Here is a 19,038-nt window from a genome sequence, read left to right on the forward strand (position 1 = left end):
TATGTCATAAAGATTCGCCTTTAAAAACAAACAAACTAAACAAATAGTTTTAAAACATTATGAAAACCCATCAAAAGATGATTCAGTGTGGGCTCAGAACCTGATGAAGTGCACACTTCAAAGACTATTAAGGTAACACTCTGCCAAACACTCCCAACCAAAGGACTGCTCAGGATTGTTCTTCTTCTAATAGATAATTTGTCCATGGCCTGGCCATCTCCTTTAAAACTATACACAAAGTCCTGCTAAAAGTCAACATTTTAGCTGATCATAAAACAGATGTAAACTAGACAGATTCTTGATATCAGCATCATGTTTCCAATATTTGTTAATTTCTCAATCCAGCAGTTGGTCACAGAGGTCAAGTATTATCAAGGCTCCCTTGTCAGGTTTTCACCCGTCTGACATATCCATCCTTCAAGTACATGCAAGGTTCAACAGTTTGCAAGAGACAGAAGCCAGAGGCCCTTTAAGACACTGAGGAAATAGGATTGTGGGGCGAACCCATCTGGGTAAGAACTTTATCCAGCCACTGGAGAGGGCCATGCAGATGTATCTCAATCCAGCAGGGGGTGCTAGTAACATCCTGCCTGTGGTACTTGGCTCCCCAACCCTAGGAAAAAGAAAGCACACTGGTGTCATTTAACTCTCTATCTCACTGAGTCACTCTACCAAGTAAAAAGATCATAAGATCAGTTCACATAATTATGTTTGGACTCATGGCTATGTCTCACAAGAAAACAAAATACTGCAAAATACTGGGTAATTTTGGGGGATGGACATTGTCCACCAAAAGTCTACCCAAGGACCCCAGGATCACCTATTTAGTCTGGTGTAGTGGCACACGCCTTTAATCCCAGCATTCGGGAAGCAGGAGCAGGCAGATCTCTGTGAGTTCCAGGCCAGTCAGGGGTACAGAATGATACCTTGTTTCAAATAAATAAATAAAAATGATTAGTCTTGGGTAATTACAAATTTAAAATACATTCAGTAGTTGTTTGAATAAAGATATTTTAGCCAGGAGGTGGTGGTGCATGGCTTTGATCCCAGCACTTGGGAAGCAGAGGCAGGGGGATCTCTGTGAGTTCGAGACCAGTGTGGTCTACAAGAGCTAGTTCCAGGACAGCCTTCGAAGCCACAGAGAAACCCTGTCTCAAAAAAAAAAAAAAACTAAACAAAAAGAAAATATTGTAAATATTTGTTTCACACTACATTAATGTTATGTTAACACTTTACTTACATACTTACACTTTTAAGACATACTCTTAATGGGTAGCCCTGGCTGGCCTAAACTCCCTATGTAGACCCAACTGGCCTCAAACTCAGAGCTTACCTGTCTGATTTCTGAGCACTGGAATAAAAGGCACGTATTATCAAACTGGCTTTATTTTTTAATATTTTATTTAAAAATTTTGCAAATATGTACATGTTTGAGTATGGATTTACCTATGAATGTGTGGTGTCTGTGGATTTCAGAAGATGTTGGATCCTGGAGGTAGAGTTACAGGCTATCGTGATCCACTTCAGCTGGATGCTGGGACTGAACCCAGGACCACTGTAAGAGTCCTACACCTTTAACTGAACAATCCCTTGCCCCTTTATCTGTGTGTCCATGCCTGGAGAGCACAGGGGTCTACACTGGCTGTCTTCTTCAATCACACTCCACTGTATTTTCTGAGATGAGTTCTCTTGCTGCACCTGGGCTTTTGCCAATCAGGCTAGACTGGCGGCCAGCAAGCCTAAGGGATCCTATCTGTCTCCCATGCTGGGACCACACACAGCCCTGCACCCAGCTTTTTGTTGTTGTTGCATGAATGTGTGTTTATGTACACCACAGTGTGCATGTGGAGCTCAGAGAACAAATCTGTGAAGTTGCTTCTTCCCTCACATTTTCCACATGTTGTGTAGCAATTTCTTCAAAGATAGAACCTTCTGTCTTAGAGGGAAGCTCCAGAATTGCCCAATGATTTAAGGGGAGGCGAAACACTGCACCCTCTAGGCAAACTCCTTAAAATTCAGGAATCTGACATTGTAAAAGCTTTAGTAAGTCCCTGACACTGACCAGATTCACTAGGCCCTCCCTCCCCAGGCTGATATGAGCCGTAAGGACTGCTGAGACACACAGATTGACTATGCTGCCTGCTTCTGGAATAAGACGTGCTCCAGCCTGTTGAGGTGTCTGCATTTTAGGTAACGAACTCCAGATTCTCAGATTTTGTGAGCGGCCACCCATGGTGTGGTGGGCTCTTGGTGATTTAGCTGTCTTTGAGTCATTTCTGCTCCTCTAAGTAACCCCAATAAAACTCAATGGTTCTCCATCTGGACTTCAATGGTACCCACACTTTGGTCTGTCATTGTTTTCTTATCTGAGGTGAGTGACATTTGTTCCTGTCTCTTCAAGACAGTGTTATACAACGTGCCTCATGGGAACTGAACTTGGGTTTCCATGCTGTGCAGTAAGTGCCTTTACTTTACCCACAACCCATCTTATAAACTCCCTTGGCATTTTTTTCTTTTTGAAATGGATGCTGGGGATCCAAATCCAGTTCTTTTATTTTCGAGACAGGGTTTCTCTATGGCTTTGGGGGCTATCCTGGAACTAGCTTCTGTAGACAAGGGTGTTCTTGAACTCACAGAGATTCGCCTGCCTCTGCCTCCCGAGGGCTGGGATTAATGGCAACCACCACCAATGCCCAGCACAAATCCAGTCCTTATGGCTGCATGGGAATCATTTCCCAGACTGAACAATCTCCTTAGTCCTAATTTTTTTCCAGACACGGATTCACTCTGTATCCCAGCTGAACTGAAATTTACTACAGGGTCCAGCTAGCTGCAAACCTGTGGCAATCCTCAGGCTTCATCCTCCCATGTGCTGGGATTACAGGTATTGGTTACCATGCTTGGTTCCCTTCTGCCCATTTCTGTGACACCAAGATGGAAACCCAAGGTCTCTCACATGCCTCAGTGACATCCCCAGCCTGTCACAGCTATCATTGAATTCTTCCTTTACAGTGAAGGTGATGTCAGACAGATGGTCATTCTGCTTTTTCCCCACTCTGACAGATTAAATTCTTCTGTCAACAACACAAATCTCTTGATCTTTCAGTCTCAAGTGAAACTGACACGAGAACAGTTGCACATTCCCAAAGTTCTTCCTCATACCTAGTCATTGCCCTGAAACAACAGGTTCTGTCATGCATTTGGCCAAGAAGGTGGTTTGCTAGACAGCTTCAGAGTGAGCAGGTAGGACAAGAATGCTCCACAGAAGTCACCATGAAAGTCAAGTGATAGGATACACCTATAATCTCAGCACTAGTGGGAGGCTGAGGACGAAGGATCATGACTTCAAGGTCAGTCTGAACCACACTGAGTTTGAGGCTAACCTGGGTTATACATTTAGACTGTGTTAAGTTGAAATAAAATGTGTTGGTGTGTGTGATAAGAAAGGCATAAAGTTCTGCTTGATCCTTGCTTGTAAAGAATAATAGCCACAAGAGTCTTTGACCTCTGCTACATACTTTCTGCATCAGTTTTAAGAAATACATCGCAATACGAAAACTTTTAGGACAAAGTTGGGTCACACGAACTCCACCTATGTATATTCATGCGTGTCCCTGGGTTTGAATATTCAACGGCTGCTGTTACCGTGCAGGTCTGTCTCTTCAGAGAGTGAGTTATTTGAAGTTGGGGTCTGGCTTACCACTGACCTCCCAGCATCCAGGATGGTCACCAGTATGTGGCAGAATCTCCACAGATACTTTCTGGACCAAACCAATTTGGATTTTTCAGATAGGGAGGATTTGGTTTTTAACATTCATTAAAGTATAATTTTATGTAAACACCAAAAATCATCTAAAAATATCATGAGACTGCCTATTAATGGTAGAAAGACGCCCTGCATCATTTCTCCACACTCTGGGAGGAGCGGAGAATTGAGGCTCCCTCTCTGCAGAGCTACAGAAAATGTTCAAAATTTTTGAGGCCAACATATGATGTCTTGTGTGGTGATGGTTATGTTACAGTCACTGAGTTTTAAAGAAGGTTTATTATTTATTATCTGTATGTGTAAGCATCCAGTGCATGGGTAGTCAGGTACCCATGGAGGACATAAGAAGGTGTCAGGTTTTTGGAGATGGAATCACAGGCAATTATGAGCTGCCTGGCGTGGTGCTCTAAACCGGACTCAGGTCTTCTGGAAGAGCAGCAAATGCTCTGAACTGCTGAGCCATCTCTCCAGCCCACCACCTCATTCTTTAGTAGGGTTTGTCTATCTTAAANGTTCTGAGAGACTTTGTAATGTGCTCATTACCACAGGCTAACACAAACTGACTCACAAACTGGGAGGTGGCTGTCAGTTAAGCACTAACTGCACATGTGTGAGGACTCTCAGTTCCCACGTACAAAGTAAGGCAGGTGGAGTCAGGAGGATCTCTGGGTTCTTTGGCCAGTCAGCCCCAAGTCCCAGTAAGAGACTCTGTCTCAAAAAACAACATAGATGGCTCCTTTAGGATGACATCTGAGTTTGACCTCTGACCTTCACACACACTCAAATATACTCATGTACATGCATGCATGCAAACAAAACCTGATTAGCATACTCAGTGCAAGGTGACCATTCTATTCTACATCCTCTTAGTACAGAACATGACAGTTAAAAAACAAACAAAACACCTGTTATCTTTTCCCTTTCTCTGTGCTTTTTAGACAAGGTCTAGTTATGTAGCCCAGGTTAGGTTAAACATATGGCTGTCATCTTGCCTTAGCCTCAATGCTGGTACTATAGTGTGAGCCATGTGTCAGGCTTTTTACTTCTCTTCTTATCTCAAATATATGAACACAGAACAAATTCCTAGAAAGGAATAGACACATTTTAATTTCCAATGAACACTGCCAAATTTACCTCCAACAAAGTTTCCATTCCAGACAACAGTGTGCAAGGTTTTCAGTTTTCCCACATCGTACTGGCAACCACTGACTTAAGTTGTCAGTCTTACAGGTAAAGTGGTAGTAAATGATGTTTCATTTTATATTTAAATGTTTAACTGCTGAATTTAAAGCTCAGGTGGATTTTACAACAATAATAGCTATAAACTAAGAAAAGTTGCTTAAAGAAAAAAGTCAAGTGTCACATTAACAGTGTGACTGAAGAGGCTGATGCCACTGGTCCAGCTAAGAATTTTGGCACAGGGTATACCATGACATCAACCACAAATGGTGTAAATGTGTCATTAAGGCATAATTTTTGCCTTTCCCTTGAAGTGTAATTACAAGCTCATTTGGCTCTGCCATACAATTCGAACATTTAAGAGTAGGTTTAGAGCTGGGAAGTGGTGGTGAATGCTTTTGATCCCAGAACTTGGGAGGCAAAGGCAGGCAGATCTCTGTGAATTCGAGACCGGCCTGATCTACAGAGTGAATGTCAGGACGGTTACAGAGAAATCCTTTCTTAAAAAAAAAAAAACAACCAACCAAAGAGTACATTTGGTTCTATAGTCATAGTCATGTATTCACTTTCCTGTCTTCATGCACTGATTTATTTTTGCCACTCTGACAACAAACCCCAGGCCTTCCCTGTGTTAGGGAAGTGCTGAACTACATACCTCTTGCCTTTAGCTCTCTTCTTTACTGATAATATCTCTCCAATCAATAAATTTATGAGCATTACATACATGCAGGTGCCTGAGAGGGCAGACAAGGGTGTTAGAATCCCTGGAACTGGAATTACAGACAGTTGTGAACTGTCATGTGCGTGCTGGGAACCAAACCTGGATCTTCTAGAAGAACAGTAAAAATTCTTAACTACTCAGCAATCTCTCCAGCCTATTATTGGTATTATTATTATTATTATTATTATTATTATTATTATTATTACTGTGTGTGTGCACACGTGTCCGTGTGTGTTTATGCGGCAGTAGAGGTCATGTACACTAAGTGTATGTGCCTGCAGAGGCCAGAAGAGGGCAATGGATCTCCTGGAGCTGAAGTAACACAGTTTTCAGATACCCAACCTGGGTCCTAGAACCAAATTCTAATCCCCTGTGCTCTAAACTCTAATGCTCAGGTATTATACCTGCAGTTAACTTTGAATTCCAGCTCACTCTGCTTCCACCTCCCAAGTGCTAGGATTGCACCATGCCTGACTGGGATTTGGGTTTATAAAAAGCAAACACTAATTCAGACGCACATCCTCTGTAAGTGCCCACATACATGAGACGACCATAAATGTGAACAGCACTCTGTTGACAAGTGCTGATCTGCTGTCAAAGGCTCAGTGCCTATGATGATGAGCCTATTAACAATGATGGCTGAATAAGATATTCATAATTATCTTACCCAATTTTTATCATCATTACCTCTAGGTAACATTATTTTTCAAAGAGAATAGAATTAATTCATACAAATAAATAAATGTAAATAGTTTAATTAGAAATAGGTCTTACAAATCAAAAGGTTCTCAATAATATAAATGTGTCCTTCCTACTCACAATCATGAAATAAAGCAGGCAGAGGAACTGCATTCTTACCTTACAGAATTTTTTCATAGAAGGTACTCAGAAATGGATTATGGAATCTAAAGGTCCATGGCTCTAAAACCCTCCACAACTCCACACTCCCAACATTCTTTCTTACAGTCTGCAAAACTTGGGAGTAAACAACTACACAAAAATGTTCCACACAAAGCTGAAAGCAGCTTATGAATGCAATACCCTCAGAGCCTTGACTTCAATCTTCCCTCAGGAAAGTTACCTGGTTGGCTATACCTTTCTCTGAATGGTTTCTCCTTATTCTTCAGTCCCTGGAAACAACGAAGCAGAAAGCTGGCTGATTAATGAAAACAAAAACAGTTTTATCTTTTTCTAACCCAGTGTTGCACTCGAACTCTTCAATGGAAAAGATAGCAAGTAAAAAGATCATATGATCAGTTTCCATAATTATGTTTGGACTCATGGCTATATCCCACAAGAAAAGAAACATACCGCCACAGCATGGGTAATTTTTGGGGATGGACATTGGCCACCAAAAGTCTATCCAAGGACCCCAGGATCACCTATTTTGTCTTGTGTAGTGGCACACGCCCTTAATCCCAGCATTCAGGAAGCAGGAGCAGGAACTCACAGGAACTCTGTGAGTTCCAGGCCAGTCAGGGGTACAGAATGAAACCTTGTATCAAATAAATAAATAAAAATTATTATTCTTGGGTAAATACAAATTTAAAATACATTCAGTAGTTGTTTGAATAAAGATATTTTAGTCAGGAGGTGGTGGTGCATGGCTTTGATCCCAGCACTCAGGAAGCAGAGGCAGGGGGATCTCTGTGAGTTCAAGACCACTGTTGTCTACAAGAGCTAGTTCCAGGACAGCCTCCAAAGCCACAGAGAAACCCTGTCTCAAAAAAAAGGTATTGGTATTTTAAATATTTATTTCCCACTACATTAATGTTATGTTAACACTTTACTTACTTACACTTTTAAGACATACACTTAATGGGTAGCCCTGGCTGGCCTAAACTCCCTATGTAGACCCAACTGGCATCAAACTCAGAGCTTACCTGTCTGATTTCTGAGCACTGGAATAAAAGGCATGTATAATCAAACTGGCTTTATTTTTTTAATATTTTCCTTAAAAATTGTGCAAATATGTACATGTTGAGTATGGATTTACCTATGAATGTGTGGTATCTGTGGATTTCAGAAGATGTTGGATCCTGGAGGTAGAGTTACAGGCTATCGTGATCCACTTCAGCTGGATGCTGGGACTGAACCCAGGACCACTGTAAGAGTCCTACACCTTTAACTGAACAATCCCTTGCCCTTTATCTGTGTGTCCATGCCTGGAGAGTACAGGGGTCTACACTGGCTGTCTTCTTCAATCACACTCCACTGTATTTTCTGAGATGAGTTCTCCTGTTGCACCTTGGCTTTTGTCAATCAGGCTAGACTGGCCCGGCAGCAAGCCTAAGGGGGCCTATCTGTCTCCCATGCTGGGACTACACACAGCACTGCACCCAGATTTTTTTTATCTTGTTGCATGAATGTGTGTTTATGTACACCACAGTGTGCATGTGGATTTCAGAGAACAAATCTGTGAAGTTGGTTCTTCTCTCACCTTTTACACATGGTGTGTAGCAATTTCTTCAAAGACAAAAGCTTCTGTCTTATAGGGAAGCTCCAGAATTGCTGAATGTTTTAAGGGGAGGTAAAACACTGTACCCCCTAGGCAAAGTCCTTAAAACTCAGGAAGCAGACATCGTAAAAGCTTTAGTAAGTCCCTGAACCTGACAAGATACACTAGGCCCTCCCTCCCCAGGCTGATATGAGCAGAAAGGGCTGCTGAGAGACACACAGACTGACTAGGCTGCCTGCTTCTGGAATAAGACATGCTCCAGCCTGGACTCTATTAAACCCTTAGCTTGACCCGGAATAAACGGCATGATGACTGGGAGGCAGGGGGAGATAAAGGTGCCTGTCACCATGCCTGGAGACCTGAGTTCCATCTCTGGGACCTGCGAGGTGGGAGGAGAGGACTATATTCTAAGTTCCCATGACAACCTCTTGGACAATGGTGCTCTTAGTGGGCACTGATAGGAATATATACCAGGAAGGCACAGGTATACATATTGTAAATAGCAGGGGTGAGGCGGGGGTCAGGCCTGAATGAGAGGGGAGGGTACTGCTCACCTTCACGAAACTCATTCGAATAGTGCAAATTTTGGTGAGTTCATACTAGGTCTCAAAACCTTGGTTCACAGACTGTGCCAGTATCTGAGCAAACTCTTGGTTGTTGAAAATTTTCACGCTACACCCACTGGGGATCTTGCAGACGGTGGTGGGATGAAACCCATGATGGTAGTTGCAGTTCCGACTCTGCACAAAGATGCTGCTGTCACTCAGGCATTCGGCATACACTTCTCCTCCAACATAGTACAGGTGGACGCCTGTGACAGGACAGACCATATCATTCATAGGCTGAAAGGCACCCAGGCAGAGTCAAATTTGGCCACTCACATAACCGTTCTGACAGACATCTAGCTAACTATGTTATGCTTGTGATAACCAGTGTGTTCAGGAACAAACAAGTCTCTCAAAAATAATGATGGTTGACATTTTCATTTTGGTATTTAATGTCCTGCTTAACCAGAGTTGAAGGTATACGTACACTCTAAAAATAGAGAGCAATAAAACCTGTAGTTTCCTGGGGTATCCCTTGTGCTTAAAGTCTTCTGCATTTATGACAAGGCTAAATTGTTCAGAAAACTTCAGAGAGAGAGAGAGGGGGGGATGATCAATAAACACGGAGGAATGGAACTCAGGTTGAAGAATTGCTGCTGGAAGCTGTAAGACATGAGGTCTAGTTAAAAACAGACACCTTTTAAATAGTAAAAAAAGTACTGTGTGAGAAAGGAACTCACTGAAATAAGTACTAAAAACAATAATTGAAAACTTCTTACAACTTAGAATGCTGGGAGACCAGGCAATAACCCACCTTCTCAGAGAGAAGGAGGCAGAGACTTGGATCCCCTCCTACTAAAGCTGGAAGAAGGAGGGAACCAATTCTGTAAATTTGTTCTCTGACTGCTGTGTGACCCACTATCAACACAAAATAAACAAAAGCAAATCTTCAAAAAGGAAGATGGACCCTCTGACTAAGCCTCACGAGGTACTAAGATGAGGCTAGCAAGCAGGCAGCTAGTGTGGCTTTGAGCCCTGAAGGGGACCCTGGAAAGGCTTAGTAGAAAACGCTAGTGTGACTGTCTGAGGAAACACCATGTGGCATTTCTACAGACACACAGGGTTAAGACTCCAGTACCAGGTCTACCCATTGCGGCAGAAATCCATTTTGTTTAGTAATATACAGAGATATATTTAAGAACAACAATATAAAGAAAACTTTTTAAGAAGAAAAAAAAAACCCTTTTCCCTGATACCAAAATTGATGACTTTTCATTTTAGAAAATTAAGAAAATATATGAAATATAAGGATGTGGAAAATATTGACATTCCTTCAGTGACAGAGGAAAATTCTTGTTAATTAATAGTCTGTAGTACTGTGTCCCGTTGGCAATCATTAAAGCCTATGTCACAAACTCTCATTTTTTCTGTATGACTGTGCTGCTGTAACTATTTAACCAGGCTCCCTCAGTAGACCAGTGTTGACACTAATTACCTACTATTGCATTCATGACAAATGCAATAGTATTTGCTTTTGCCACTGGATGGTTTTTACTAATATCTGTAAGAGACAATCCTGGAAGTTAAATGGCTGGATCAAAGGCCTTTGAATCACTTTGCCAAATGACTTTCCAGAATGCTTGTGTTAAATCAGCACTGTGAGTGCTATGATCAGCTGGCCCACACCAGCACTGACACTGAGCTTACACAAAAGCAAAGTGTTCACAGCTGCAAAGGGAATTGCTTTAATTTGAACAGGGGTCTGGGGCACACCCTTGGTTTAGTGGTCACTTGGGTATCTCCTGTGAACTCACTGCCTTGACATCTCACTTATTACCCCAATGGGGTTGTAGGCCCTTAATCATCTTTCTTTTTATGAGTTGTACATTTAGAGCTAGATAGAAATAATTTATTGTGTATTTTCCTGTTGCTCATTTGTCTTTCAATTTTATTCATTTTATATATGTGTAAACATAAACATGTGTAGATAGATACATAGACAGACAGATAAATAGATTTAGGTATATGTTTCAACCTAGAGAAGTTTAAAACTCTTTAGTTGAATTTATGACTTTGTTTGAGATAGAGAACTACCTTTCAGATCAAATAAAGCTTTTTAATTGTTTACCTTTTTACAGATGCACAGCAATCACTTCCATCTGTGGTATTTATTCAGGACCACTAGGGGAGGCCACAGACCTGCTGCTGTTACTAACCTATCCTCTATGTCAGTAGAGGATGAGTCCAATTTACTGCACTGTTTTGTCTACACAGTCATTTATTTGTAGTTTTGGAATGTCATTTTAGTCCTAATCGTACATTTTTTCTTTATTCATTCATTAAAAACTTAACTATTCTTATTTACCCTTTCAAGTAATATTGACATCATACTATACAGCTTCCACAAAACATCACACTGTAATCTATCTTGTTTTAAGTCACAAAAATTTAATAGGAATTACTGGAAGTGTTTTCATAGTATTATCCCACCCCTTGAATGAACAAAGGCTGCCTGTATATGAGATTTTTCTCTCTTAAGCATAGCCCAGTGTAAGGAAGTATCTCTTGATGTGGCTTTGGGAGTTTAAAGTCTTGTGCCATTTCTAGTTCACTCTCTTTGTTTTGTGCTTGTGGTTCAAGATTGGAGCCCTAGAGCCCTCTGCTCTCTTCAGTCCCTGCCACCAAGCCTCCTGTTGCCATGCTTCCCTGCCATGGCAGAACCATGTATTTAAATAAAGTTCTTTAAGTTGCCATGTTCATGGTGGTTTATCACAGTGACAGGTCAGGGAAACTGGTCGGACAATCTTCTGGGTAAGTAGAATGACATGAACAGGTGTGAAGGGAATCAACTCATGTCTATGTCTAGTGGGAGGTATAAATTAATAAGAACTTTCTCAAAAGTATATGGAACCAAGAGCTCCTGGTCTGCTAGCTTCACTCTAAGAATCCATCCCAAGAATATTACCAGTTGGTCATGACGTCTAACAATAGTGTCTACAGGATATCTTAGCTTCCTGCTTGTGGTTCCAGAGATAAGTCCTCAGCTTCTACTGAAGGATAGGTAACCTTGGCTTCTTCATCATTCCTAATTCCACACTGAGTCCACTAGTCAGATATCTGGAGGGACTTTAAATGCTTCCCTAAAATCCTTACTTCCCTCCTAACTTCCTAAATAGGGAATTCTACCATACGACGTAATGCTACTTTGGGGGAATATTCAACTTAAATTTAATGAAATATGCATACCTTCATTTTAAATGTATTGACAGAAAATGTCAGAGGTCTCCAGGCACAAGAAAATGCCCATCTGTGATATGAACCTAAGTTCTATCATTTCACCATAGGTTGTTATTTCCATCTTCTCTTCTCTTGGTCACATTAAGGAAATGTTCACTGAGTTCCACACTTGTTAGGTTTCCTCTTTGAATCTAAGAATAAATATTAAAAATCTTCTCAAATGTTTTCTCAAGCACCTATTAAAATAATTGTTTTACCTGATGTATTTCTGGAGATGCTGATTCTCTTTTTACTTTATTTATTTATTTATTTAGAGACAGGGTCTCACGATATACTCCTGGCTGGCCTGAAACTCAAGAAATCTTTCTGCCTCTGCCTTCCCAGCATATGCCACTCACTAGTAACTTAAAGACAGAGGACCAACCAATTTACTGACCATGCAGATTTATCCACTGTATAATTAATTTTATTCTGCAGCTAATTTTTATTTGCAACAAAAATAGTTTGGGGAGAAACACTTTAAAACATGCAAACACCTCGATTCTCATAAAATTTCTCTTCATATTTTGTTCTTAATACATTTAATTGTTCTATGTGTGTGTTATGTGTGCGAGAGTCATGTGCTATCACGAGTGTGGAGGTCAGAGTTGGCTTTTTCCTACCATGTGGTCCTGGGGATTGAACTAAGTTTCTTAGGCTTGGCACAAGTCCCTTTACACACTAAGCCATCTTACCAGTCCTATTCTTACTACACTAGTTACAAAGTGTGATTTTGGCATTCTAGTACTCACTGTCAATTTAGGTTCCAAACTTGCCAACTAATTCACTTCCTTAGTAGTATGGCAGTATCAATTAGACAGGATCTTATTGGACAGGATCTCACTGTGTATGTAGTCCAACCTGGATTTGGATTCTTGATTTTCTGTTCCAGGGGTTATGTGAACCACTACACCCAGCAGTGTCCTAAGATGCACTCCTGCAGTTAATCACAGTTGCTTTTCATTATGGCTTGATCTGGAATCCAGTCTCAACTATTCACATATGACTCGGGACTGCTCAGAACTGAGGAGCTCTTCATTAAAATACTAGGAAGGTAGCCCAAGTTCACAACTCTATCCACCAATGCCCTTACCATATTGAATGAATAGGCAAAGTAATTCCGTGTCTCAGGAGCAACATTATTAAAAATCTGGAAAATTTGATTCAAGCTTGGTAGGGTCCACAAAATCATTGCAGCATCACCTATTTTTTACTGACTATGTAAACAATAAAGATGCAAAATATAAAGATGATGGGTTCTTCTTCTGTGGTCAGTTCTTCACTATATTACACACCTATGTTTTTGACAATAAGACCCCAAGTGAAGAGTCTGTGAGAGTTCATTCCATGAAGCAGTGAAGAGGAAGCTGAGTTGCATTTGAGACCACAGGATGTTGAGATATCCATGCTATGAGACATCTGTTATGGACACTTTCATATGAGGAATGTAATTAACAAACGTATGTGATGGATAACAAGTGAAGTCCTGGGGGTTGTGTGGTCTTTTTATCATATTTTTATAATAAAGCTTGGGTGTCATCAGAGAGCAGAGCTACCAGTCAACTGACCAAAAAATAACATAGAGATTTGGAAAACTGTGGAGAGATTGGAGACTGGAATTGGTAAGGATGGGCTGAGGGAGGATCCTTCTGTTTTAGATTTAGAAATGGAGGAGGTAGGAGTCACTGATGGCTGATCAACTGGTTCGCTCATCTTTCAGGCTCTTACCCCATATCCGACTTCTGATATTTTCTTAATAAATATTATTTATGCCAGGTGGTGGTGGTGCAAACCTATAAAACCAGCACTCAGGAAGCAGTGGTAGGCGGTCTTTGTGTGTTTGAGACCATCCTGGTCTAAAAGAACTGTTTCCAAGAGAGGCTTCAAAGCCACAGAGAAACCCTGACTCAAAAACCAAAAGGAGAAACAAATGATTACTTTTATTAACGCTTTATGAGTTACCTTAAAAGATATGCTCAGTAAAGTAAAAGGGAAAATTAAGACTACCAGAGATAGATTAAATAATAGATCATTAACATTATATTTTTCAAATGCTACTGAAAATGAAATAACAGCATTGGGAGATATTTCAAAAAAGAAACTGCTAAATTAAAGCAAGCTATATACTTTAGAGATACTTTGAGCTCGAAATAAAAACCAAGTTATGTGTTACATCAGGGAAGGAGATTTGCTTTTGTTTCCACAAAGGGTGGGGGCGGGGAACCCAGTGACCATAAAAAATGATAAAGATTATATTCAAACAAACAGATATTTTCCATTGGATTAAATGTAACTTGCCAAAGCTAGCAAACTGCAAAGGTATGTTGAGGCAGGTTTTGTTTTGTCTTCAAAAACATAATATTTTCCAATGAAGGAATGTAAAGATCACTGGTGTCATGGGGTTCTAGGACTGTGTCTGCTAGTAAAGTGTTTGTGTGTCACTGGGTTCTGCATTTCTGGGACAGTTTGGGTATACTAGTGGTACTAACTAAGCTATTTTTACATGTCTAAAAGAGATTTGTTTACTATGCTCATTACAATCAGGGTTCTGATTCATAAATATGTTTGACAATTAATACCAAAAATATAGTAGAATGCCTTAGAATTAATGACAGTATTGCTTATCTTTAGGCACATGAAAAAGCAGGAAAAATAAAAGTTTAACATGTACAAGTCATTGGAAGCAAAGTTGTTAAAACACGATTCCACAAAAATATAACTGGTGTTAAAGAAGTTCCTCACTAGCCTCTCTGTCCAATTCAACGATAATCAACAATGTGTTTGTTATTTGAAATGAAAGCTGCATACTTAATGTAATTTATCATGGGGCCTTAGGTGTGTCCCAGCAAAAATTTCATAGTCTAGTAAATTATGGTGTGAAAAAAGCTTAAAATTTAGTCTTTCTCGGCTGGGCCTTGGTGCCCAGCACCTGAGAGGTAGAGTCAGGTAGATCTCTGTGAGTTCGAGGCCAGCCTGGTCTTAAGAGCAAGTGACAGGACAGACTGCAAAGCTACACAGAAAAACCCTTTCTCAAAAACAAAACAAAAAAAAACAAGAAAAAAACTTAGTCTTCCTCAGTATGATGGGTTCATTGTTTACTCATACAAAAGGACATACCATACTTCCTTGTGAACCTTAATGCATAGTCCCTGTGGCAGTCTGAATGTAATTGCCCCCCATGAGCTCAAAGGGAATGGCACTCTTATGAGGTTGTTTTCTTGCTGTAGGAATGGATTTGCTGAAGCTAGTGTGTCTCGGGGGGGACTTATATATGCTCAAGCCATGAACGGAGTCTCGGACCACTTCCCATTGCCAGTGGTCAAGATGTGTAACGCCCAGCTCCTTCTATACCACCATGTCTGCCTGCATTCTCTCATGTTGCAACATGATGATACTTGATAAAAACTCTGAAAATGTAAGCCAACCAATTAAATGTTTTTCCTTTAAAAAATTAGCCATAGCCAGAGTGTAGTGGTACATGCCTTGAATCACAGCACTCAGGATGCAGAGGCAGGTGGATCTCTGTGAGTTTGAGACCAGCCTGGTCTACAAGAGCTAGTTCCAGGACAGCCTCCAAAGACAGAGGGAAAAGCTGTTTTAAAACGTAAAATAAATATTAGCCATGTACATGGTGTCTCTTCACAGCTATACAAAGAAAAAACTTGGTCAATCCATGATTCATTACCCCTTTGAGAGAAAATTTGAGAAACTATGACAAATTTCTGTCATATAAGATCATATTATACATAGGCTTTTGAAATTGCTCATCACGTGTTATTAATAGAAAACCTAGTATTCAATTATAGCCAGTCTTCATTTCTGTTTTTTTTGTAGGACTCCTAACAGTGGAAAAGGAGTTGTCTTTTTTATTTGAATTAGAATCAAGATTGTTTTACATGTTAATCCTAGTTCCATCTCCCTCACCTCCTCTCCTACAACTCCCCCCAACAAACACATTATTAATCATATACAATCTCTTTTTCTCCTGGAGGGTTAGGCCATCCATTGGGTTGACATCAGAGTCTGTTGTGTACTTTGGGATGGTGCCTAGGCCCACCACTGTGTGTCTTGGCTCAGGGAGTATCCCTCTATGTGGAATGGGTTCCGAAAGTCTACACCTATGCTAGTGATAAATAATGAAATGGAGGTCCAATAGATTTCCGAGTTTTCCTTCCTGAAACCCATGTTGCTGGTTTCTGGATCAGTCCCATGCTGGTATCCCAGCTATTAGTCTGGAGAGGAAGAGTTCCCCAATGTTCAGGTCATCTGTTTCTGTGGGTTTCACCCCCGGGCTGGACACTTTGCTCCTCACTCATCCTTCTCTGCAACTGGATTCCAGTTCAGTTCAGTGAGTAGTTGTGGGTGTCTGTGAGGGCTATCCGGTGGCATATAAGTCAGTCATCAATCTCATTATAAGGGGAAGACATTTAAGGTAGCCTCTCCTTTCTTGCTTAGATTGTTACCTGGTGTCATCTTTGTAGATCTCCAGACACTTCCCTAGTGCCTGATTTCTATTTTATATAATGAACAATAACAGCTATTTAACTCATGAACCCCCACAACACCCTCAGATCCAGGATCCCTGCTGCTTGGCAGCACAGGGCTCCATCCCTCCTGGCTCGCCCCATTCCCACCTGCTGCAGCGCGGCTGAACCCGATCCATCCATTCATCGGTTTATTAATTTATTCACTCATTTGTTCATTCATTTATTCATTCATAGACTGGGGCGAAAGCGAGCACGCACACACGGGGGAGCTCATTAATGAACCCCCAGCCACCACCATGCTCACCCCACCCTGCTCTCCAGCTAGCCTGCTGTCCCTTCCCAAACTGCAGCACTGACTGCTGCCTGGCTGCTGCCTGCATTCAGTTCACATGATCGCTCAGCTGGCTCAGTCACTGATTCACTGATTCCCTGGTTCATTCACTTACAAAGCCAGCCTGGGGAGCCAGAGGTTCCTAGAGAAGTTTCCCCAGGTCCCTGCAGAGAAGTCGCTCAGGACTACATTTCCCAGCGTGCCCTGCACTCCTGACCCAAATCTCTTCTGCCCACCTGGCTCTGGCTTCATCCTGGGTTGATAGAAACCTTTGGACACTGTTAGGATTCTTTCCTGTGATTTTTTCCAGGGCTCGAAGACAGGCGAGGAAGGGGTGAGAATAGTGTAATGAAGAAAGGGAGGATGTGGAGCCCTCTGCTCAATCCCCGTGCTGTGTTTCCCAAGTGAACTTTTTCTAATTCATTTTGAGTTGGTCTTTTTTAGATTGCAGCATCCTGAGAGAGGCTCTTTGATGTGTAGAAACTCTTGAACTTCCCCTGGAGGGAAAGGGGAAGTTGCTATGGAGACCAGGAAGTCATCAGGGTCTGCAATCTGAGCCTGGGGCGAGTGCTATTGAAATGCATATTGTTGCAGATCTGCAAAAAGGATTTTTTTTTCTTGTGTGGGAGGCATGGCCAGGATCCACAATACTGTGTCTTTAAACACATTCTAACCTTATGGGATGTTCTCTTGTCACCCAAGCCACACTATCCAATCAGGCCCTCCAGGAGACCTGCCAGTCAGAAGAGGTGCTGGGCTCTTCCAGACACCAGGCTTTAAGTTTGTTTTGGAGAGGTGACAGCAATTTTGTTTGCTGTGGTGTGGTTGCTGCTGCAGGGAGCTGAGCAGAGAGCTTCATTGATCTGGAAAACCTCAAAATGGTGAGCTAGGGGATGCTGTCTGCAGATTGGGAGGAACAGATGGTGAGGTGTGGCAGACAGTGTAGTGAGTCCTCCCTGTATCTGTGGGGAGAGTGCGACCTGATTCACTGTCCTGTAAAATCCCATTTGGCCCATGTAAATTCTTTGACCTAGGGGGAGGTCTCTCACTAAGTTTCCTCTATAGGCATAATTTGATGAGAGTATTGGGAGCAGGGAAAACTGATAGTCTGGTTTCTAGAAGTTCTGAATGTTGCATTCCATTTTCAGGATTTTATTATATAAATATTGCAAATAGTTTAGGAACTTGTGGAAAAAATGGTGATGTGGATTGTCTTTCACCAATACATGATTAAAATGCTTGTAACATGGTGGTACAAGTAACCACAATGATGTGATTCAGTGAAGTTTAGTTCCAGGGGAGAAAAGGAGTTTCTGATGTGTAGAGATTTCTCAAGTGTGCATGGTGCTGTGTAGGTAGATTGGGCAAATTCCATGTGATGTGCCATTATCCATGAAATCAGGATTAAAATGTAGTACAAGTCTCTAGTCCCTGTACCACATGGCCATAAGGCCTGTTTCATGTTTTCAAAATAATTTTTGAGATTATATATGCATCATACTCACATTGTCTTTTCTATTTCCAAGCCCAATCAATACCCCATTGTTTTCTAATCTGTGGTCTGGTTTTTGTTAACACAGTTTCACAGTTAGTGTGTGAATATGTGCTGGAAGGACTGAGTTATAGGGTGACCCTAGGCAATGTGGCCATTTTTTGGGGGGTGTTAGTAGTCAGGAATACTAGTGTCAGACAATTATTGGGTTTTTGTCATGGTTCCTGCTGCCTTTGCTGAAATGAGTTGTAAGCAAGACCACAAGCTATACAATGGTGACTTTGGTGTTCAGAGCATGTCTGTTGAGCTATCATTTTATTTAGTTATTTAGTTCTTGACTGCTTGTTTTTTAAAGACAGGGTTTCCCATGTAACAGTCATGGCTATACTGGATTCAGCTAGTAAACCAGTTTGGTATTCAATCACAGAGATCTTACTGCCTCTGCCTCCCAAGTGCTGATATTAAAGGCATGTGTCAACACAACCCAGTAAGCTTTTATTTCTCTTGGGACCTGAATGGAACATGAGCCAGATTATAGTTCTGTTGATACATCTCTTGACCTTTGACCTCTGTATCTATCAATATGGAGTTACTGGGTAATGGGAAACTTTGCAGCCTTGGCATGGGAGGATATATTTCTTGCAGTACCACTACAAGTGTTCACATATGGGCACTGCTTTTTTTGCAGTAGGAAGATAGATTAGAAAATTAAATATCTGGTTTCTAGAAGTTCTGAATATTGCAGTCCATTTTGACGTTTGTATTATAAATATTGCAATTAGT

General features: G+C 41.2%; 1 pseudogene; it reads right to left on the reverse strand.

The window, feature by feature from the left end:
- Positions 1 to 392: 392 nt before the first annotated feature.
- On the reverse strand, positions 393 to 16,612 carry LOC118239755 (annotated as a pseudogene).
- Positions 16,613 to 19,038: the final 2,426 nt, after the last annotated feature.

This window comes from Cricetulus griseus, unplaced genomic scaffold (assembly GCF_003668045.3).
Source record: "Cricetulus griseus strain 17A/GY unplaced genomic scaffold, alternate assembly CriGri-PICRH-1.0 unplaced_scaffold_1, whole genome shotgun sequence".
Taxonomy (NCBI): domain Eukaryota; kingdom Metazoa; phylum Chordata; class Mammalia; order Rodentia; family Cricetidae; genus Cricetulus; species Cricetulus griseus.